The sequence below is a fragment of the Liolophura sinensis genome, chromosome 6 (assembly GCF_032854445.1).
Source record: "Liolophura sinensis isolate JHLJ2023 chromosome 6, CUHK_Ljap_v2, whole genome shotgun sequence".
In the NCBI taxonomy this organism is placed as follows: domain Eukaryota; kingdom Metazoa; phylum Mollusca; class Polyplacophora; order Chitonida; family Chitonidae; genus Liolophura; species Liolophura sinensis.
This window is the reverse complement of record NC_088300.1, coordinates 77959798-77983377: the sequence shown is the minus strand read 5'-3', so window position 1 is coordinate 77983377 and position 23580 is coordinate 77959798. Positions and strand designations below refer to the sequence as shown.

Below are 23580 nucleotides of genomic sequence, written 5' to 3'. Positions count from 1 at the left end.
ACGTAGATGTATTCTCCGCGTTGTGAGATTTTTCCAAATGCATATTTATAACGCTTGTGTGAAAACCAGAATCACAAGGCAAGTCGTCAATTGGGTCAAGAACGCGTCAGTCTCAGCAAACTCTCCAGTAAGGGAGATTTGATGCATTCTTCAGGTCACATACGAGGGTCGCACGGTGCACATCGACATTCGAAACGTTCAGTTGGGTTTGTTACACTCGTGGTTAACTGGAAGACGCTTGTTTTTGAATGTAAAATGCAAAATACATTCACGAAGAAAATAAGAAGAAAGTGTCACAGGGAAAAGTTTTTTACACTTACAACATACACAAAAATGGCAATTTCAAAGACTTTTTGCTTATTAACTGCTACAGTTGCAAAATAAAAACCTTATTTAGGGAGTAAGTTAACATTATTAATTTTTTTTTTTTGCGAGATAAGTAATTGTTATTTACAAGAAAAAAATCTTTGTGTATAACAAATTTTCTTTTTCACGCAAACAGTTTGTTATTTAACACATCCTGAGCTCTCCTGTCCGCTACTTCTTCCAACCAGATAAATAAATGCACACGTCATCTACGAGAAGTTCTATGAGTAGGTATAACTGTTACCTTTCGACGTCAGAAACAAAATCGCTCGCTCTCCCTCATGCAGGTGCTGACTTCAAAATGAACGAAAACAACAGAGAACTCTTTGCAGATGGAGACATGAATGATGAGGGCCGGGCTGCTTCATGGAAGTTACTACTGAGTGAGGGAAAAGAATGGCAAAAGAAAAGAAGACGAAGAAAAAAAAAATGAAAAAAGCGAAATCACGAGTGTGCTCACTGTTGTTTGAGATTATTTAGATGATTAGAAATACAGAGAACCGATAAGTACTAAAAATACACATCAAGACCCTTTAACCATTACATGTATATTGTTTATCAATTTAGTCCACAAATGTTTCACTTCGCCAGTATCAACCCCCCCCCCCCCCCCACCCCGCCACCATTGTATACTTTATCTAGACATTACACAAAACTGCATTGCCTGAGTAAAATTATTTGTGTAAAATCTTAATATGGCCCATATCGTTGTTTTCGAGCAACTTAGAAACAACATCATTGCACAGGTGGGTTCAAATCACCCGATGTAGGCCCACTCCCTACCCTTGCTCAGACCATTGAGGTAGATGCATGGGTAGACTGCCAAGAAAGAACAGCGTGATCTTTCATAATTGTTCTCCGAGCCCCGTCAATAATCTATGAAATGCAGTTGAAGTGTACTGCAGGCATAAACAGAACATATATGCACACTTTTCGTTCGTTGTCGTGCCACAGTTTGTTCTTGTTCTACTTGTTCTATGCTCTACATGGAACCGCTGTCGGGCAAGTCATACACTTCATGCTCGCGGGTATACCTCAGTGTACGTAGAGCTCTATATCTCGACAGTAGGAATGGTAACAGTTTACATGTAATCCCAAATGCCGTTCATTAAAATAAATAAAATAAAAGAATAAGACAAAATAAAAATAGGTACTTCAGCCGAACGTGATGATAAACTTTAATATTTCACTGTGACTGAATGGAGAACAATACGTATCATACATTGGCTCCAGACGATGCCTGATTAAATAGCATTGCAGTTTTTTTCCACCTGCGGCAGTCAGCACGTGTTGCATTATATGCTGCATGCATATTGATGTAATAGTCTAGATTTAGTGTTTTGCGTCTAGCCAAAAAGAAGTTCTAATGTAGTTACACATCATAATGCATATAATCATTTTTTTTTTTAGATAATTTCATAACAGCAGCTTGGTCGAAAAGTGAGATTAGCACTGGTCAAAGGGAGATCACTGTTGTTGCGCTACAAGATTGACAGCCAGCCTCCTCGGGAATCAAGATCAAACAGGCCCTGCTGTTCCTAGACTCCGTCAAATGGGTGGCGTCTGCCTTTTTTGCACGCTGGGCTGAAGATTGGTGCAAGCAAGAAACGTGTTTTGCGCTTAGAGGTATGGTATAATAGAACATTTTCTAGATGTTTCAATTAGTTTTTGCAGTTAAAAATGAAGTAAATACTTTAATCGTTATGTTTCGACGGCATGGTTGTGCAACAACAACGACAAGCCATTGATTTAGCATGCCCGCCGCCGTCACTGTCAGTGTCAGCTATTAATTTAAGTCCTGTGTTCAGAATTCACAATTGAAGTTTCATCTAGAAGCTGGTTGTTTCATTCATACACATTCATACATGAATCTTGGCATGGATTACATCTATAAGTAAGACCTAAATAAAATTGAAATACTTATGTAAGATTATATAAAGTAGGCAAAGCCTAAGACTGAACGTAGTGTATAGCCTACATACACATTGTACATCTGTCAAGTAGCCCCAGGTTGCAGGGTGTTGGGGGTAAATTTGTAATGGCGTGTAGCCACCTTAAATTGGATGATTTACGCCAAATGCCAGATTTTAGTATAAAGTTGAGAAGATATTTGTAGACCACGAGAAAAGAAAGAAAGAAAAAAAGAACGTTGTTAAACCTATAGCAACGGGTAAGAAAATTTGCCAGATCTTGGAATACTTTGTTGTAGTTGTTCATGATATTGATAATCGTCTCCACTGTAAACTGAAGGATTCCTAATCTACGAAGATCAGTGCATAAAAAATGACTGGCGTCATTTTGGCCATCGCAGTGCAGTAGATCAATTCTTCTATGAGACTCTCTTCGTACAAACGCGAGTTGTGGTTAGCGAAGCGATACAAATACAAATTTGTGGGTAGGTGCCTGGATAAAATTCGGAAGTTATTCATCTACACGATGGTTAAGTTTGAGCGAATATTTCATATTGATGGAGGGTTTGTGAGATGTTCATTGTTCAACCTCACTTAATGCTCACTACTCACAGCAAAATGTCTAACTTTAATATCTCAATAAGACTTAAAAAGCAATGCTTGCCTGAGTAACGGTGTCATTGGGGGGTTTAGATATTGATATGTCCTAAAGTAAAATGCCATGAATCTTAGGGCCAACGGATGGATGGCTTACAACCGGTGTTACCCTACAGTTTCTCAGTTGTAAACTGAAGGGAAAAATAAAGTTTAGCAATCCGTCTGAAGTTTTCCTTAGATAATGACACTACCCCAGGTGGCTACTTCATCTCCTCTCTTTATATTGGGCTGGCGGAGTATGTTATCCACAGGGGGAACCAGTGGTAAACTATACACCGATTCATGGCATGTCCCATAAGTCCTTTCTAAACAATGGCCACAGTCCCAAAGTGGTGTCAACTTTGTCTCTTACCTCTCAGCTTGCCCACAAACACTTATAATTTGAGAATAAAAAGAATGGGATGTACTTTCCATTATATGTGTGACACAAATATGTTAAACCCAGTGAACACATAGGTCCTATACTTCAAAATACAGGCTGTGAACTCCTACCAGTAAGATACGTCATATGATTTTCTGGCTTATATGTTTATGTGGTGGGAAGGAGAGCTTGGTGCATGGTTCTTTCCATAATTTATCTTTTTGCAATCAGCCCTTGAGTGCATTTATATACAGCACATACTGTTGGAGATGGAAAGTACTGAGCGTTAAAAGCGATGTGGTTGGAAGAAGAAAATGTAAATAGAAGAAAAAAAAATAACTCTACTTTTTGTGGAGCCATAAAAGTGACATGGTTAGTAGAAAATTTAAATGGAAAAAAAAGACAGATGCCCAACTTTCAAAGTGTCTTATGTTTTTTTTTTTAAGTAAGTCATGCTGACAATATAACTGACCATTAGAAATGCACATTTATGTTGTACGCACGAGATCTTTGTTAAGTCGTGTACACGAGATATTTGTTAAGTTGTGCGCACAAGATATTTGTTAAGTTGTGCGCATGAGATATTTGTTAAGTTGTGCGCATGAGATATTTGTTAAGTTGTGCGCACGAGATATTTGTTAAGTTGTGCCCACGACAGCGGTACATAAATATAAGGTTACTAAAAACATTTTATTGTAGAAGTGAAAAACAATTCGAGATTTGTACCTTGTCTAAACGATACCACTGATGTTGTGGACCTACGGCTGAAGTGATAAACAACCTATTTATGCATGCTGTTTTTACCTAACTGGCACCAAAAAAAAAAAGGAAAAAAAAAACAGATTGAACAGAACAGTGCTTGTGAATGATAAGTACTGAGTAAAGTGTCAAGCAAGTGTCAAGTCAACCCTTTCCATCACAAAACATCAATTTACTTTCAACTAAGTCTTGTGAAACTGAAAGTTGCAGCGAGAATACATGCACAAACAGCCTGAGATGATCGCTCATTTGCGCGTGATTGCTGGGATACCGTGATGCTAAACATTGTTGGGCCTTCGCCTTCGGGTTCCTGCACCAACTTAGGCTAGGAGTGAAAGAGAAAGAAAAGACTGTTTGAAAGATTGATGATGAGTATGTGTAATAAGGCTGTGAAAATCATAAGCGTGCTGTGATGTGAAAAACCAAAAGTTCGCCAGCCATACTTATTCTGTCTCACGATTACGATGGTTAAATGAATTTAACATTACCTACAGACCTCTCTTCACTTGGCTTGATCTTCGGGCTCACTTCAGATGATGCCTTTAGTAGTTACAGACACTGTTCCCAAATGTTGATGCAAGGTTATTCGTTGATTTGTGGCAACTGTACCTTGTGACAGCAACCTCATCTTAACAGTTCCCCTTTTCAGCACGGTAGAACATGTGGGAGGGAAGTCAACATTTGTGAAATTATTTGTTTATCCATCCAAATTATTTTTACTGATCCTGTCTCTCAGATATCTTGTCGCACATTTACAATTGCTAATTCCATGGAAATGGTTTCAGTGAAGACCGTGCTGGTATCACTCAAAGTTCTTTTTTATGCCCTTCTTAGATTACAAAGGTTGATGACAGTAATGGAAGTATAAGGTTTTCTGGAGAATGGAAGTATAAAGTTTTCTGGAGAACTTCAATGTCAGAATTTCATTACGTTTCAAAACCACAAAGTAGGTCACATAGCCATTTAAAATGGCTATTAACAGCCAGGCACTCAATACAGTTTTAGCAGATAACTCACTTCTGCTGGAGTAATCAATTTGCTTTATAATGACGTACTATATGCAGAAATTTCCTCTTTAAAAAGATATTTTACATAATCTTTCAGAAGCCTTCACCTGCCCAGTTGTGAGTCTTTTACCATCTTTTAACAACAATCCAGCCGTTTTAACTTCTGAATAAAACCAGTTGAATCAGTGTCTGATATGTTTTGAATTCAAACTTCTGCCAAGTCCTGGCAAGGTACATGCTGGCTGTTTGAGAATTTTTTTCCAGCTTTACGTTTCATTAGGAATTTATCATTTTTTTTTTTGCTCTTTTATTGTTTTCAAATATAAGGATGCTCTAGACACTGGATTCTTTTCACACTTTAGCAATTATCATTCTTTCAACGTCTCACTATCAGATTATCATATAATGGTAAACTGTAACTTTTTTGTTATAGGCATGCACTATGTGAAATATTTCCACTTTAAAAAGATGTTATATAATTTCACAGAAACATGGGCTTTTGTCCAGTTGTGAGTCATCCTTGACATGTTGGCGACACAAGCACTTTGGGTGATCTCCCTTTTAGTCTGAGTTCAGAAGACATTTTTGAAACACAGTGGTCCTTTTAGGAGAGGCACACTGTGGTAGCAATTAAGCTTCATCTCCCGAACATTATTACACCTGCTCTCACTAGACACTAGACACTAGACACATCAGTTTTCTAATCCCAGGGGGGGGGGGGGGGGGGGGGGGAGTTTCAGGATGTAAAGTTTTGGTGTTATATCATTGTGGCGTCCCTTCATGCCTTGATATCCTTGGATAGCTGACTGATAGGAAGTGCTCTAAACAGATGTCTTAGATAGTCCAGCCCCACGACACATCCTTGGATGGCTGAATGATAGGAAGTGCTCTAAACAGATGTCTTAGTTAGCCCAGTCCCACGACACATCCTTGGATGGCTGAGTGATAGGGAGTGCTCTAAACAGATGTCTTAGATTTAAATGTGCCTTAAAACCAAAATCCTCTGATCCCTGAGAGAAAATATTCATAAACTAGAGTGGTAATGGAAGAAAAAAAAATTTTTTTTTTTTTGGCCTGACTTTGTCATTTCCCTGGAAACCATGATCTTCATTTTTGAGTTCCTTTGAAATCATGTATCCTAAAATATAGCTCTTGAAAAGAGAAGATTTAATCATGGTAAAACGTTGCCTGCAGGCATCTGGCTGTAACACCAATTTTTCTGACAGCCATTTTCCCATTGTTTAGCCCATAGCTATAATTTGTTCTATTTTCAACACCCAGATTGAGAGTGGAAAAGCGCATATAAACTATACAAAAAACTAGATAAATTCCTTTGTTGATTCCAAATTAACATATCAGGAAGAAACCAAATTTCAGTCCTGCCACTGCATCTATTCTTATTCATGAGAGTTTGGTGAAAGCTGGTGCATAAATAATACCCCAGTTGCATGCCCGACAAAAACTATGAAACTACAGACCTCAAGCAAGACTGAAAGGAAGTTCTTTTGAGATTGCAAACTGTGCTACTCGTGCTACTTAAGTACTGTCTTTTTTAAGAGGTTGATAAATTGAGCAATATGAAGGCTAACAAAGACATCTGTTTGAAGCACTTCCTATCATACAGCCATCTAAGGATGTGTTGTGGGGCTGGGCTAACTAAGACATCTGTTTAGAGCACTTCCTATCATTCAACCATCCAAGCATGTGTCGTGGGGCTGGGCTAGCTATGACATCTGTTTGGAGCACTCCCTATCATTCAGCCATCCAAGGATGTGTTGTGGTGCTGGGCTATCTAAGACATCTGTTTAGAGCACTTCCTATCATTCAGCCATCCAAGCATGTGTCGTGGGGCTGGGCTAACTAAGACATCTGTTTACAGCACTTCCTATCATACAGCCATCCAAGGATGTGTTGTGGGGCTGGGCTAACTAAGACATCTGTTTGGAGCACTTCCTATCATTCAGCCATCCAAGGATGTGTCGTGGGGCTGGGCTAACTATGACATCTGTTTGGAGCACTCCCTATCATTCAGCCATCCAAGGATGTGTCGTGGGGCTGGGCTATCTGAGACATCTGTTTAGAGCACTTCCTATCATTCAACCATCCAAGGATGTGTCGTGGGGCTGGGCTAGCTATGACATCTGTTTGGAGCACTCCCTATCATTCAGCCATCCAAGGATGTGTCGTGGGGCTGGGCTAACTAAGACATCTGTTTGGAGCACTCCCTATCACACAGCCATCCAAGCATGTGTCGTGGGGCTGGGCTAACTAAGACATCTGTTTGGAGCACTTCCTATCATTCGGCCATCCAAGGATGTGTCGTGGTCCTGCGCTAAGACATCTGTTTGGAGCACTCCCTATCATACAGCCATCTAAGGATGTGTTGTGGGGCTGGGATAACTAAGACATCTGTTTACAGTACTTCCTATCATACAGCCATCCAAGGATGTGTCGTTGGGCTGGGCTGACTAAGAAATCTGTTTGGAGCACTTCCTATCATACAGCCATCCAAGCATGTGTCGTGGGGCTGGGCTAACTAAGACATCTGTTTGGAGCACTCCCTATCACACAGCCATGCAAGGATGTGTTGTGGGGCTAGGCTATCTAAGACATCTGTTTAGAGCACTTCCTATCATACAGCCATCCAAGCATGTGTCGTGGGGCTGGGCTAACTAAGACATCTGTTTGGAGCACTTCCTATCGCTACATGTGAGTTAATAGTTTAAGGAAATATTCAAGCACAGATGAGTTATACATGATATAACTGCGCAGATTTTGAAAAACAAGACTTGTTGAGAGGCTTCCCCCGCTGCGCCCGTGTTACTATATATAAGTGACCAATTGTAGGGCACATAAGTTTTGTAATATACCTGACGTCACATTCAAGGTAGGCAGAAAACGTCAGGGAACCAGACTAAGACAAATATAGGCTGCCCCTTCAGAACTTAAAATTTGTTCACATGAACTCTGAAGATAAAACATTAAAAAAGGAAAAGTTTTCATTGTGAAATATTATTTGATAAAGAAAAATATGCATTTGTGTCTTACCTGACAACGGTGAAGAATTGTTGAAAAAAAAAACCCTGGATCCATATAAGCATAAACATCAAAAGGTGTCAAAAAGCGGAAAGAAAGCATAATGCCAAGGGGGGTAACTCAGTACTTGTGTAAGATCGTCACATTTTCCTCCTGCCATCTGGATGCACACACGCATTAGTCAGATACATGTACAGCACATGAAATTTGTGCGTTAAATGAACTAAAGATTTTTTTTTTAATTTGGAAGTTTTTGTTATTGGTAACAGTTTATTTTGTTGTGACTTGACAACACACAAGACACACATATAATCAATATCAGTACTGTTTTGAAAAACATTTGTTTCTATGAAAATAGTCAGGGGTTCATAGAAGTCGTCTGAATAAGCCGGTATTCGGTGCGTCGATTGAATGAAAAAAACTCAATAACTGGTTATATTTATTCAATTTGAGGTGGTGTTTTGAAACAAATATTCAAAATTTTACATAAGTTCAATTTGAACATATCCAAAGTTCCGCGAAGCATTTTTTTCGCAGTACGAGTTATCTCCCTTCTACGGAAATCTTCATGATCCTCTGCGGTTGATTAGATTCAAGAAGGCAATTTTTGGGAGCAGAGGGGAAACCAAACACGACACATAATAAGCTTCTTTAGTCTCTACCAAATCGGACCTCATGAATAATTTGACCTACTTCGGCTTCCGATTCTTCAGTTTTTCACATTAGCGTAGCGCGAGTGACTGCATGTGCGTGCACGCAGCCTAACTGATTTACTCCCCCTGACCTCAGGTGGCACTAATATCTTCAGCTCCTTGGAAGACAAGCACGCAGTTAACCCAGGTTTCATTTTCTGGATTATGATGTTTGATAAATGGCTTACAGCAACGAAATTAAAACTTTCTTTGCCAGATTTGCCATTTACCAATGACATCGTTTCACTATGAAAGCGTCTTTTTTGTTCAAAAACTGAACACGGAGTTGTGTGCCAGACAGGACTTCGGGCCGCTGAGATCCAGCCCTGTTCGTCGTGGAAAAAGTGACAATTCATTGATACATACTTCAGAGACTTCATTTTGAACTGCTTTTGTTGATTGAAATCTCCGTGTATTTGAACAAGTAAGGATAATATTTCAAGAGAATTTAAATAACATTCATCTGGATGCACGATTCATATTAGTTTCTAGGACACACGAACGGCGTTCCTTGAATTCGATTTTCTCAAACGTTTTCTGTTTTTTTTTTGGTGTTAGATCGTTTTTGACTTGCCTTTTTCAGACTCAGAGTGACAACCACGTGTCCATTAGCCATTAAAGTATGGCAGTTTTGTCTTCATTCATGACTTGAATATTTTTTAAAAGTGATATCAAGACCACTGAGTTTTAGTTAATCGAAACTGATGCTCTAGGTTGTAAGCTTTGTGGGCAGGCCTTCACTGGACTGTTATCCTGAAATACATGTAACAATATTTACGATTATCAGTTCGCAGTATCAACTAGGAGGCTGACTTGAGCTCATATATAGGCAGTGATAATTACTTTAATCAGTGAAGGACAGTAAAGCACAAACATACATGTATTCACATTTAGTATCTGAAACAGTCAGTTGAAACAAATAAATATCAATTTCAGCTGAAAGAAAAAAAATCAGTTTTGCCCAGTACGGTCAGTACGTGGAAAAATGACTTCTATGAACCCCTGAGAATATACTCAGGGTGTTAGAGGACACTTGTCCTCTGTCAATAATCTGTCACTGGATACAGCGGCATGCTTCGGGTCGCAGAAAAATAAAAACATGATCAACTCGGAGAAACTGCTTAGTCAGCACTTGTCAGTGATTGCCAGCCCGCATAAATCAACTGAAATTAGTGCCGAATCGGATGCTTCAAGCTGCTTCCCGTCGAAAAAATGACCTAGTTGCTCCTAGTAACATGGTTGATATATGCCCATTTTAATGACAACTCCAAGAAACAACAGTCACTGAATGTTCTGTTTTGTTACCACAAGTCTAGTAAACATATAAATCCCCGCCTATATCTCAAGATATGTATGTTGTAAACGGCAGAGAAGGCAGAAGCTACAAGCATTCTATTCCCAAAAGAAAAATGGTTGCATAAAACATTAATCAAAGACTTAATGTAGCCATGGACCTCTGTCAGTGGCTGAGTGTCACCATGCACTTTTTCGTCAATGACTCACTGTCATCGTGGACACTTTCGTCGGTGACTCAGTGTCACCATGTACTCTTTCTTCAGTGAGCCAGTGTTGCCTTGGACACTTTCATCAATGACTCAGTGTTGCCATGGACTCTTTCGTTAATGACTCAATGTCGCCACTGACACTTTCGTCAAGAACTCATTGTCCCCATGGACTCTTTCGTCAATGAATCATTGTCACCATGGAGTCTTTCAACAATGACTCAGTATTGCCATGGAGTCTTGACAATGACTCAGTGTTGCCATGAAGTCTTTCGACAATGACTCAGTGTTGTCACTTATTCCCCTGGGATCTGCCCGGATTCCTTCCACCATAATGCTGGCCGCTGTTGTATAAGTGAAATATTCTTGAGTACAGTGTAAAACACCAATCAAATAAATAGATAAATAAATAAATCAAAGACTCCAAAACTTGATAGATTTGATTTAGTCAGTGAGGGGATTTTGACTATGACTTACAATAACGGCTTGCTTCTGTGATGTACAGAAGGGAAGTAATTACATGTAACTGACCAGTGATTGTGTTACATCAGAATCCTTAACGACATTCAAAAGATCACACTCTTCTTTTGGGAATAGTATTTTGGCAATTTACGCCTTCCATAATAACACCAGTGTTCACTTTCTCTTCTTTGACATTCATACATGTAAAACCAAACTACATGCATAGTTCAGATATCCAGTGGTTGTCATTGTTCAACAGTTGTGCATCTGTAACCGGATGCTAGTGCAGAGCAATGACCCAGGAGCCTCTAAGCAATGTGGTCGCTGTGATGTCAAGTCCTGCTCCAGCTGATTCTGAGAGAGGTCTGTTGATTTCAGAAAGAGCATTAGTCTTGACCTTTATTTGCCTTTCATTATTCAGTCAAATTATTGGGATTTATTTTTTGGAATTTAACTACCTAGGTATCCATTTTTCAGCAAGCTCTTCGTTAGTTTGGGAGTAAAGAATTTTGCACATGTAATTATGCCAGTTCAAGAGAAGTTATAATTTATAAAAAAATGTGTGGAAGGAGTCCTTGACAGGAGATTGCAGGGTAAAAAACCTTTATACAATCTGGAAATAGGCACGATATTAATATAGGTGTAAAATGCTCTTAGTTTGAGATTTTATTTTCAGAACAAAGGTCACAGATATTATAAATTCACTGTTCATAATGGACAAGATTGTATTGTTAGCATGCAAATGTATCTGTCAGTATTTTGAGCAACAGAGTGCGCATAGTCTATGACATATGCTCACACATACACATGCAGCTGCAGTAGGCTTAGCAATTTTATGCAAGAAGGGATCAATGCAGTTTGTCCTTATGCACATACAGTATTGTATTCATACTCACTTTATAAACAAACCCACGATAGCATGTGTAAATACATGTAGATGGCATTTGTCTGTGACAGAGTTGGGTGATAGGACCTTCTCATTCTGCACCATGGGTGATACCAGCAGCATTAATGCGGGCCCAAACCACATAGTTGCCTCTGCGATCAATATGGATTTCAGCAGACCCTGCTCTGCATTATTCAGGCCTGATTCTTGAAGGGCAATTTTCCCTCTGTGTATGTCCCAGTCAGTTTTAGGCTTGCTTATTGGCCAGTGCTTTTAGGGTTATTTTGCTGCCAGTCAAGTCGCTCCACAGGAAGACAAGGGAGAGCAGTGTGTCACAGTATCCTTACTGGTGCCAGCTTACAAACAACTCTGTGTTTAAGCTCCATTTACCTTCCACTGGCTGAGGGTGTCATTCTGACAGGACATCAATTTAAGGACCGCAGGTAAAAGAAAATTACAAAGCCTCTGTTGTTGCTTGTGACAATGCATTTGGCATTCTAAACCTCTGTTCTTTCAGTTTTTTTTCGTTTTCCTCTTTTTTTTGCAAATGTGATATTTCTTGCAGAGGGCTCATTTTTATTGTGCACAGAGCCCAGGCCTGTTGGTGTCTCTCTATCAATGTGCAATCTAAACCATGTCTTGCACACATACCTGCAAATTATATAACTGTAGAGTGTATTTTGTGAAAGAATGCAATGTTTCCGTATTTAAAAGAGTGGAGAATTGATTTTATTAGTTATATGTTAATAAGGAAGAGGACAGATGTATGTGATGTGATTATGTATCATTGCTTGACCTTGTGTGTTACAATCGCATTCGATCTTCTGTTTGGCCTGTTGTGAGGAAGGTTGGTGCAGAAAGGAAGCTGCTCATCATTTGGTAGGTTAGAATTTAGGACCTATTAAATTATCCCACCAGCCACACTTTTGGTTACCAGGACAAGCTGAATGAGCTTTTGCAGACGTGTATATTAAGGTTAAACCTTCTCAAATAACTTACCAAGCTGAGATTTCCTTTTGCCAAAAAGAATTTATAAAATGTAAATGGTTGTGTAATTTTCATGTTTTTTGTATATTAATGATAATCAGGCAGCTGTGTCCCAAATGACAGTAAAACAAGAGGAACGATTAATGGCTTCAGGAGCCAATAATTAGTCTCAATGCAGGAGCTCAGTGACATAGGTGTCAGCAGCAACGGCAGTGCTTCTCGTTAATCCATCCCTGTCTCAAGTGAAAATGAATAATTGATTAACCAATTGCTTTACTTTTTATTTAATCTGCTTGTCTTTGTTGCAGTGGCGAGGCAGTAAGTTAACCCTGGAATCTGCTTGTGACAAGACAGATTGGCCAGTCTACCCGGTACACTAGCCTGTCTCCCCTCACAAGCTTTAGTCTCCTTCCCAGGCCATCCTCTCTACAGGTAGGTGCTAGTGCGAGAAAGTTTCTGTCAGAAGCTTTACCCATTAAGTCATGCTGAAAAGTTTGTGTCCTTGGGAGAAGAACCTGTGTCAGGAAATAACAACGGAGGGAGAAAGTCAAAGTCATGAGACATACAAGAAGCTTGCTATCCTGAATAGTTGATATGATGTGAATGGATGACTTCCACATGATCTGTGTGTGGGTACTATTTGGCTGGAACCAGGGTACATGTACACTGCAACTATCAGGGAAGCTCAGTCCAAACCTGTCACAGTTGTTCTCAGCCATGGCACTCATGTCCTTCAAATTATGTGCACAAACTTAGATCCTTTGTCCAAAGTGATTTTCTCATGTTGGTGTGATGTAATATTGGACATAAGCTCCATAACTACACCTTGTAAACATCAGCATCATTCTGGTGGGCAGGTTACATGAAGTGAAATCCAGTACAAAGCTAATAGAAATTGTGGGCTTGCCTTGGGGTAGAATCTCCATCAGAATGCATCCTGGTTTTTCTTCTTTGTGATCCAAAAAGCATATGATGCAGGTGTCAAAAGGTTTATCTGTTACTCTCATATATATTATTGGTACTTAGTTCCAGATAACTTAATATGATTCGTAGCGATCCATATCAGTTTGATGACCAATTTTCAAATGTTTGAGCAGACCAACTGGATAATCCATTTGACCAAAGTTCACATGCATGTACATATACATGTATATTTACAGAAACCTCTATATTAAGGAGTGGTTCGTTTCCACATGGGCTAGGAGCTATGCAGGGTAAAGCGTGTAGGTGTGTACATGTAGATTTGCTGTGTCCCTGCGTCGTCCCTACGTCGTCCCTACATCGCCATACTTTGTAGTCTTCATCAACATAATGAAGTTGTTATATGTATCAACACCCATATGCCATACACACACATTCGTCCACATGAAATGTGTAGACTCGTAGTTTTACGTGTAGCAGTTCTGTGGGCAACTAGAAGAGGGTATGAATATTAATCAGTGGATTGATATGTGTTGCAGTTAACAGCTTGGTATGTAATGGGATGGTGATGAGTTATTGCTGCAGCTTTGACAGTTGTTGTGTACCAGCTAGGTTAGAGTGCTCTAGTTCTCCACACCTGATAACTACCTGGCTAAATTGGAACAGAAATGCTGATAAATTATTCATAGGTGTTGTATCAGTAATGACTATGGCTGAAGGGCCCTTGTGTGGATGGAGTGGAACTCCCCATATTTGTTTGGGTTGAACTGGTATTGATTCCAACAGCAGATTTCCGTACTTCAACTGCAAGTAATTTATTATTCTGACTTGTTATTGTGATATATTTATATATATAGTAACCATGTGGGTTTGAAGGGGCAAGCAGACTTGAAAAGGTTGTGCTAAATTATTGTAATTTTTTTTTAAATTGATACATACCATTGAAAAATGGATGATTTAAAGATTTCATTTAAATATTGAAAGAAGGAGTTAGTATGGATTAATGGCAGCTGGACTGTATTGCAGCTGTATTATGACAAGACCTTATTTAAAGCAGGAGACATTAAATGTTTTTCAGTGTGATATTGAAAACAGAATCAAACAAAAATTGACACATTGTTTAAAGGTATGTAAAGAATTATGTTTTGTGGTATAGGCCAGTTTAAAATGTTGAATGATTGGAACACAACAGGCTACATATACATGTTAATAATAGAGGCTTTCAACTTGTCCAATTTTGGGATTGTAATTAGGCCTGTCCTACATGTAGTTTTAATGTATAGGTCTGCATTCTCTAATTATAGATGCCAATTGCATTTTCAGTGAGAAACTGTTAATAAATTTTTTATGAAGTTTTATGTTAAAAAATGGTTTAGTGAAGTTACTGTGAACAAGTGCAACTCTAATTATGGTGAAAATTATCAGAATAAACATAATAGAAATACTTTTTATTGGGCACCAAATTAGAATTTTCCCTGTTGATGTTGACTGACTTCTGATGACTGCCTGTCTATCGTACTCAGTAATTTTTGCAGAATATGATACATACAACAAAGGCTGGTTTATTGAGTGGAACTGCACAAAAGAACGTTGGATATTCATGATATCTTTGACAGATTTTTAATGGTTTGCCCCATCTTTTGGACACATATGGCTTGATGTTCTTTGTACCTCACAGTTAGCTTTGTCTGAATCTACTGATCAGATTAAGTTGTATGTTGTTTACACCTCAGACTTCGTGGAAACGTGACTGCCTTACACATTGGCCGTCAGAGAATTCCCTGTGGTAGCCAGAAAATTCAATAATGATAGTGGGTTATTTGGTAAAGAAACGCAAACAAAATAGGTCAGTCACAGTGGATTAGTCTGGGAAAAAGTAGCCCTAGTTTCTAGACTATCCTGACCAATGACATGCTGAGCAGTATTGTTTCTAAGCATAAACATGCCAGTTCTCAGAGAGTTGTGCCATTGTAGTGATATTGTTTACTGTTATACACACAGCAGAAAATATGTGATTAGACAAGTTTTTGTTTTGCTGACTTGTTTGCCCGCCTTCTTTTTAAAATAAATGTTATCGTTTTTTTTTTTTGGGATGTGCTGTGTACAGGGTGTTGACAGATTCAGTGTAAGGAATGAATCGATGTCCACATTTGCTGTTAACAGCTATGCATGCGTACATACGTTCATTGTTAATTGTTCGTTAATTAGTATGACAAAAGCATGTTGATATTCTCTTGTGTTTCAGTGTATATGACTGATCATCCAAAAGTCATATCTGCAGGGAATGTAATAATTAATGTAGAGCTATATTTCATATATTAGACCGTAAAAATTTTTCACTTGTTGTTGAAATTAATTTACTAATACATCTTTTCTGTTTTTTTGGTGGTGGGGGTTTGGTTTTTTATTTAAACAGAAAGGCAAAAGGTTTTTCTGAACTTTTAGTGCTTCCACTCACAGTTTGTAGTGTTTTATGTAAAATATTAAATAGCACTTTAAAATTGTGTTTTGTTAACACCCTACTTTTAAGAAAATGAAATTTTCAGTTTTCATGTGGCATTGACATTTCACAGAATCAGCTTTGGTTTATCACACTGGCTGACCTTTTTCCTTCTGGAATCTGCCAATAAATTGCACTGGGTTTTATATGGATTGCCACATACCAAAGTTGATTGTGTCATAATACAAGAACATTAGTCTTTTTTTTAGGTAGCTCCTATCATGTGCTGTGAAGCATTGAGCATGAAATACATGTAACTTCAGATAGTCTTCATTTTTTAATCTTTATCGTCTCACCCCATTTTATAAGGTGAAGCCGTGTGTCTATAAATTATCAGAAATGTTTGTTACATGTCATTATGTGAATCGAGCTAAGTGTATTACCAAAATGCATTATACAAATGTATTGGTGATTTTGTGGACCGTTGTAATACTTAAAAGTCAACCTAATTGGATGCTTGCTTCTTCTGAAAACATACTAGTATGACATGTTTCTGAAGGTTTGGGATTCAACAGGTCTTCAGTTGTTAGAAAGTTTTTTTTTTATTATTTATATGTTTAATACATTTAAATAAAACACATTAAACCTCAAGCAAACAAAGGAGCAAGGGATTTTATCTGTGGTTTTTGCAAAACATGCCGTTCAATACCGTGCGTTCCATTGCCACATGAGGAACGTACAAGTAACATGTATATAACTTTGCATTTCAAATTTGTCTTTGATAGATCAAGAAAGGATTTGCGGTACTTATCCATGTACATGCTGTATGACTGTGCCAAATTCTCATGTGTTAAGAACTACAGCAGCAGAGAATGTGTCTGCCAGACCAGCAAGTGCAGGTTTCAAGCAATCTTTTGGGCTTTGAAGATTTTATTTTTCTGCCTTTAAAGATTTCTGAGTATGCGAAATCTAGAAGAATCGTCTTCTGTAATCCTGTAGATATTGAAACAGGCCTTAGCTCAGCTTTTTGTCGACTTGAGTGTTTGATGTCTTCATTTCATGTCACAGTCTGGCTGATGTTAGCAGGTGCTGCTATAAGCATGTATTCTCCTGCTGTAATCAAGCTGGAGAACGTGTCAAAGTGGGAAGGGTTTAGTCCAGGCTGAATGGGGATAGGTACATGTGTGATAAACTAAGCTGGCATTCTCACCTCGTTACAAACCAACTAAGTATTTTTGTACAGACTAATCCTCTTCATGTTCTAATCTGACTGAGCATGGCGTATATACACTCAGGTGTAAGGATGATTAGTTGTAAATTCAAACAGATGTAAGTAAGGTGTTTTCCTTATCAAGACACCTGCTTATGATCTTCTAGCATGATGAACATCTTCCAAGTGATGATGAAAATCAAAGGATGGCAAGGTTATCAGTTGTACCATCAACTGACACCAAGGGACTGCTCAATACAATAATGTTTTTTTTTCTTCAGATCACATGAAATATTTCTTACTTGCTATATTCATGGGTTGCATTTTGTTTAGAAATGCAGTGATTCGTAGCTTCGTATGCGGCCAGACTTCTGCACATGGATGTACAAGTATGTGATCACCTTAAAATTGTTTTAACAATTTCCAAGACTGGTAGAATTCTGAAGGACATTGGATGTTGATGAAAGTAAACAGATGTAACTGGTAATTATATTGGTGTTCATCTGCCATGGCCCTGTGAGGAGACCCTGCTGCATTGTACACAAAGACTTTGGCTGGTATGATTAAAGTTCTAATTTGAGATTTGAATTCTTCTGAATCAGTGACATATTAATGTGATCCTACTGGTATCTGAGCAATGTTCCTGGCAGCTGAGTTGTCTCTGTTGTTCAACTCATTGAAGTGGGGTAAAGAAATAAAAGTTAGGCAATTGTATGCATGTATGTTTTTTGTTTTTTGTGATCTAAAAAAATGATGATGTTCATAAGTGTGGTCTTATTAAAACAGATAGTTCAAAATGGGGTCAATGATTTCAAATGTTCAAACCAAAAATTTTAGTACAGCTTTCAGTTGCTCATTGAGTAGAAATGGGAAGCTACCATGAAACAGCTACAAATTCTTTACACGACAAATTCTGATAGTGTTTGTTTCATGCATTCATACCATCGCCTTACAAGTATACTGTTCCTGTACTTCCTACATCCCATTCGGGAACATGTTTCTCAGTGAGTAGATGGTCATTATCTGTAACAGACATCTCTTTTTGACTTTCATGACATCATCATCTATAAATGAAGGCCTGAGGTATCTAGAGAGTGTGTGCTGTCTTCCCATCCCCTCCCCTGACCCTCCAGCCTAGCCTCTAGAATCAATACTCTGCAGTGTTGAACATTCGCCTTGCGTAATTGTAATTATGGTAGAGGAGTTGTTACTTTTATGTGGTCTTACTGAATAGCCTAAGCTTTCTTTGTCTGAGAGAGGCATTTGTTTGGGTGTGTGAAAGCCCCTTGACATGATCCTCTTAAGGCATGCCTATGTACCTGCTTGCACTCTTTGTCATGTAATCCTACACCTTACTGTCAGTATCCATGTATATACCTGCTTGTATCCCAGTAGCATACATACAGGTATTCCCTATGAATTCATGCACATTTATATTATAAAGGGCCTTCACTGGATGAGTCAACTTCAGCAGCATTATTCACACCTCAACTGATCAGATCCTGACTGATGAGGTCACAGGTTCAAATCCACCCTTCTCTTCTTCCATTATACATGTAGCTTTAAATCCTGAGTGGGGCCTCTGTGGCTCAGTTGGTTAGCGCGCTAGCGCAGCGTAATGACCCAGGAGTCTCTCACCAATGCGGTTGCCGCTGTGAGTTCAAGTCCAGCTCATGCTGGCCTCCTCTCCGGCCGACGTGGGAAGGTCTGCGGATGGTTGTGGGTTTCCCCTGGGCTGTGCCCGGTTTCCACCCACCGTAATGCTGGCCACCGTCGTATAAGTGAAATATTCTTGAGTACGGCGTAAAACACCAATCAAATAAATCAAATCCTGATGTTTGTGAGGTCCCTGGAGAATGGTGATGCTATAGTCAGACCGCTGTCATACATACAGGTATACATTGATAAGCCTGTGAAAATTTTTTGAAAACAGCTTTTCATGAAAACCCAATAAGTAAATTTACAACACTTATAATAAATAGGTAAATTTACGAACCAGTCATTCATGGTAACAGATAGTCCTGTGTACACATGATATATACACCCTACATGTACATACATAATATACATACAATCCTAAACATGTATGGTGGATTTACCACCCATGAAGCCAACTGCCATTTTGTATCGAAATATTCTGGAGTACAAGTTTTATAACGCATTGAATATATTACTTATTGCATGTAAATATGCTTGAATGTCTCCTCTAGAAATGTTTTTGGAGCATGTCTGCATGTACATGTATATTCAGCTCTGTTCTATGGAACTTGTGTGTGCATGAAATACACAGACAAACCCAAGACTCCTTAGACGCCCAAGATTTACTGCATGCATACAATGGTAATTACAGATTGGGGGATATGTCCATTACATGTGGTATATTTTACGAGCGTATCATTGATTTATCCATCAAGCCATGAACATAACATACTTTGTCAATTTGTTCCTTTTAATGAGTGAGCTTTGAGGTGGATGAGTTTACCCACTTGAATGTTAACATCCCTATAATTCTTGGGCTTGTCTGAAGAGCCTGACAGCAGATGTATGTATATTAGTACTTTCTCTTAGAGCTGTCCGTTAAGCCTGATAGACAAGTCTCTTGATGTGACAGGAGACATCCTCAGGGTGCATATGTAGTCATACAACAGATGGAATTAATTTGCAGCCTGGGAACTCATACACAACTTGTTTCACATTTCATATACCCTCTTCTAATAACAGATACACGCATATAAATAGATGAAATAAATACTAGTGTTGCCTTTTATATTGTAGACTTCACATGTAGCAGTTATTACTGAAGACACTTGAATGTGATCCTTTTTGTTTTGTTTTCAAATTGAGTGGGGTTTTATGGTGATAGTGGCCTTCTCTTCCTAAATTTCTCTATGTCATGCTATCTGGAGTCATTAACTGTCTTCCCATATCCACGTAATGATATATGATTGCTATCCTTTGTGTCAGCTTGCACGAATGTCTTCTTTGTGTTGAGTTATTTTGTCTGTTCACATTATGCGTCCGTATTGGTGGCCATTTGGGAAACATGTTCCCCTGACATTCAGTGTCTTTAACTGTCTTCCCATATCCCCGTAACGATATATGATTGCTGTCCTTCGTGTCAGCTTGCACGAATGTCTCCTTCTCTGTGTCGAGTTATTTTGTCCTTATTGGTGGCCATTTGGGAAACATGTTCCCCTGACATTCAGTGCCTTTAACTGTCTTCCCATATCCAGTTACTGATATATGATTGCTGTCCTTTGTGTCAGCTTGCACGAATGTCTCCTTCTCTGTGTAGAGTTATTTTGTCTGTTCACGTTATGTGTCATTATTGGTGGCCATTTGGGAAACATGTTCACCTGACATTCAGTGTCTTTAACTGTCGTCCCGTATCCAGGTAACAGTCTGCTATTTCAGTCCTTTGTGTCCATGTCCACGGTAACAGTTTCCAAGAAGACAGATCCTGAAGGCTATTTTGAACAGCTGCACTGAAGCCATGGGAAAAAAGCCTTAATAGGTGTGGCTGTGAATCGATAACTGATACCTTAGCTTTTTTTATGCTGAAGCAGATTCTTCTGACTATTAAGTCAGGAGGAAAGGTGATATTCTTTTATAAATATGAAACCTGACAGGGAATGTGCCAGACAATATCAAAACTTAATAAACACTAGTCTGTATGAAAAGTGAGTGATGACAAGGATTGCCTATTTGTCTTGTAATGGTTATCCATAATTTTTTCATATCTGTGTGCAATAATTCTATAATGAACTCGTAGATCCTATCTGAATAAGCGGCAGGGCTCGATTTAGAAATTCTTTTATGGCTGGCTGGTTTTAAGTGTTTATAAAAATGTAGGAATATCATTAATACAGTAGGGTGCCTCCATGGTATGCTAGCACAGCACATTGACCCAGTCATTGTTGTCTCCCCAATATGATCGCTGTGAGTTCAAGCCCAGCTCATAGTGGTTTCCTTGGCGGTAGAACATAGAACATAGAAGTGTGTATATATATATATATATATATATATATATATATATATATATATACACACATACACAGGACACTGATCACTTCATATTTACTTTGGGGGCCTCCGTGGCTCAGTCGGTTAGCGCGCTAGCGCAGCGTAATGACCCAGAAGCCTCTCACCAATGCGGTCGCTGTGAGTTCAAGACCAGCTCATGCTGCCTTCCTCTCCGGCCGTACGTGGGAAGGTCTGCCAGCAACCTGCGGATGGTCGTGGGTTTCCCCCGGGCTCTGCCCGGTTTCCACCCACCATAATGCTGGCCGCCGTCGTATAAGTGAAATTATCTTGAGTACGGCGTAAAACACCAATCAAAAAAAAAAAAAAAAAAAAAAATCATATTTACTTTGTGTGGAAGATTAAAATGTTACTAGAAAACAGTTCACTTGGAGCAAAACCCATTGTGAGAAGATGTATGAGTGGCACAAGAAAGTGAATTTTTAATTTGCCAGATCTGACAAGAAGACATGACAAGCAAAACCATTGAAAATCCTGAAGTGCCTAGTATAAAGAAACTTACATGCCATGGTGACTTCAGTCCTCTTTATACTGTTGAGGGTAACTTTGTGTCAGAACACCAGTAAATTGAGCACATGACGAGAAGATCTTAATACCAATGGTCTCTCAGTTTACTTCCCCTTCAAATAAAAGCAAATTACTGTAACATCGCCAGAGTTCAGAGAAAATTGACTTAAGCCCTCTGAATTCAATCATTGAATCGTGTTAGCAGATTTGTCAGTGTTAGATCTAGCAGTAGGCTTGAGGTTGGTTAGTGGCCTTGGTGTGCGAAGATCTCATTCCTCAACTCTTGCTGGAGCTTCCGGCTCAGGGTTTGAGTAGAGTTGGTCCATTAAGCTTGATCTGCTTTAGCTGGCTCTGACCTGGCATGATGGGTCATGGGCATGTACTTGTACTCTCCTGTATACAATTGGTTGTAAAGGATGATGACCACATACTCCTGTACTGACACAGGCTCTGGCTGCATGAAACACCTTCATCTTACATACAATTGTAAACGTTTATTGAATATGTGTCCTTTGACTGTGACAGGCAACTGTAATGATCTAAAATCATCAAAAGATATTTTATGTAAAATATATAATATATAATATTTCAAAAGGATTGAGTGGGAAAGCAAATCCTAAGATTCAATGCAGATTTTTTACATTACATGTATCTCCGAGCTTTATGTATGAAATTTTTTGATAATTTGTCTACAAAAAATCGTGTAAAAGTTGAGATTGTCTTACACTGGTTGAAGCATATGTTAATATTAGCTGGGAAAGCACAGTAAATCACACATACTGATATTTGTCACTTACAAACTGGACACAGGAGTATAGGATTAGTGACTGTAAAAGTTTTGTATCCAGATTACTGTTCTTTGGAAGAACTCACTGTGTAAACAGAGCACATAGTTTCATATAACCCTGGTTCCTAAAATGAATTTTTGCACAAAAAAATTAGATTAAAAATTAGAAGCAAAGCTTGTATGTCACATTTCACACCACATTTCCCACCACATTTCCATTATGACATGGTGAATGGTGATGATTTGATGGGCCTGGAGCTGGCTGTTTCACAAAGCACTTGTAGCTACAGTGAAATTGGCCCAGGATTGTTAAATTTTTGTCTCAGTTTCCTGAATACAATCCTCATGTGCTGTCAGCCACACCTGGCAGAAGGCCACAAGGTGTAGAAATAAAGGCCTTCAGGTAATGGGATCTGGATTAGCAGAGTGAACTTTGGTGTCTGAAGGTTAAGCCAGAATTACGTGTAGCTGTACGTTATCATTTCCATTCAATGCTACGATTAGCATGTGTAATAAATAATTGACTCATTAAGTGTGTCCAATGATTATGATAGCTGAGACCAGAAATCATCAGTTTTTTTTTCTTCAGCTGTGTGCTGAAGTCCAGGCTTGATCAGAAACAATACAGAGAGAGCGTCCTTGTGAACGCAATTGGGAGGAAGTTCTGTAAAGGAAATTTAAATTGTCAAATCAGATTAATCAGTTAAATCAGATTGACAATATCTTGTGTCTTTTTCTCAGCTTTTATAAGTGTAAACAAAGTCCCTGTCTGTATAAATGCAATATAGCAGACTTTGAAAGGGAATTTTGTGGCCATAACGATTCGTCCTACATGTAACTGTTACCATCACCAGTTCAGCTGTAAAGGAAACATGCCCCAGTGTAAACATCTGATGTACAGATGACGTCTGGTAACCTTGTGTAAAATATTACAACATATTCCCACCTTGTGCTGTGTTGTAGTTTTGTGGCTGTTACATTGCTGTTTTGATTCTTGCGTGACCTTCGCCAAGGTCTTTATTAATGCATGTACTGATTATTGCTCAGAA

At 38.8% G+C, this 23580-nt stretch overlaps 1 protein-coding gene across 4 annotated transcripts in view; it reads left to right on the top strand.

Annotated features, from left to right (window-relative positions):
* Window positions 1-1872: 1872 nt before the first annotated feature.
* LOC135468081 (complexin-like) overlaps window positions 1873-23580 on the top strand; it is a 62357-nt gene continuing 40649 nt past the window's right edge. For 2 of the 4 annotated variants that reach the window (XM_064746124.1, XM_064746127.1), the window contains exons 1-2: window positions 1873-1992; window positions 12934-13057. The gene's annotated coding sequence lies outside the window, so the exon portion shown is untranslated. Of the gene's footprint in view, window positions 1993-11085; window positions 12082-12485; window positions 12518-12933; window positions 13058-23580 lie in introns of those variants that run through there. The other 2 variants (XM_064746126.1, XM_064746125.1) reach the window with 2 other exon arrangements.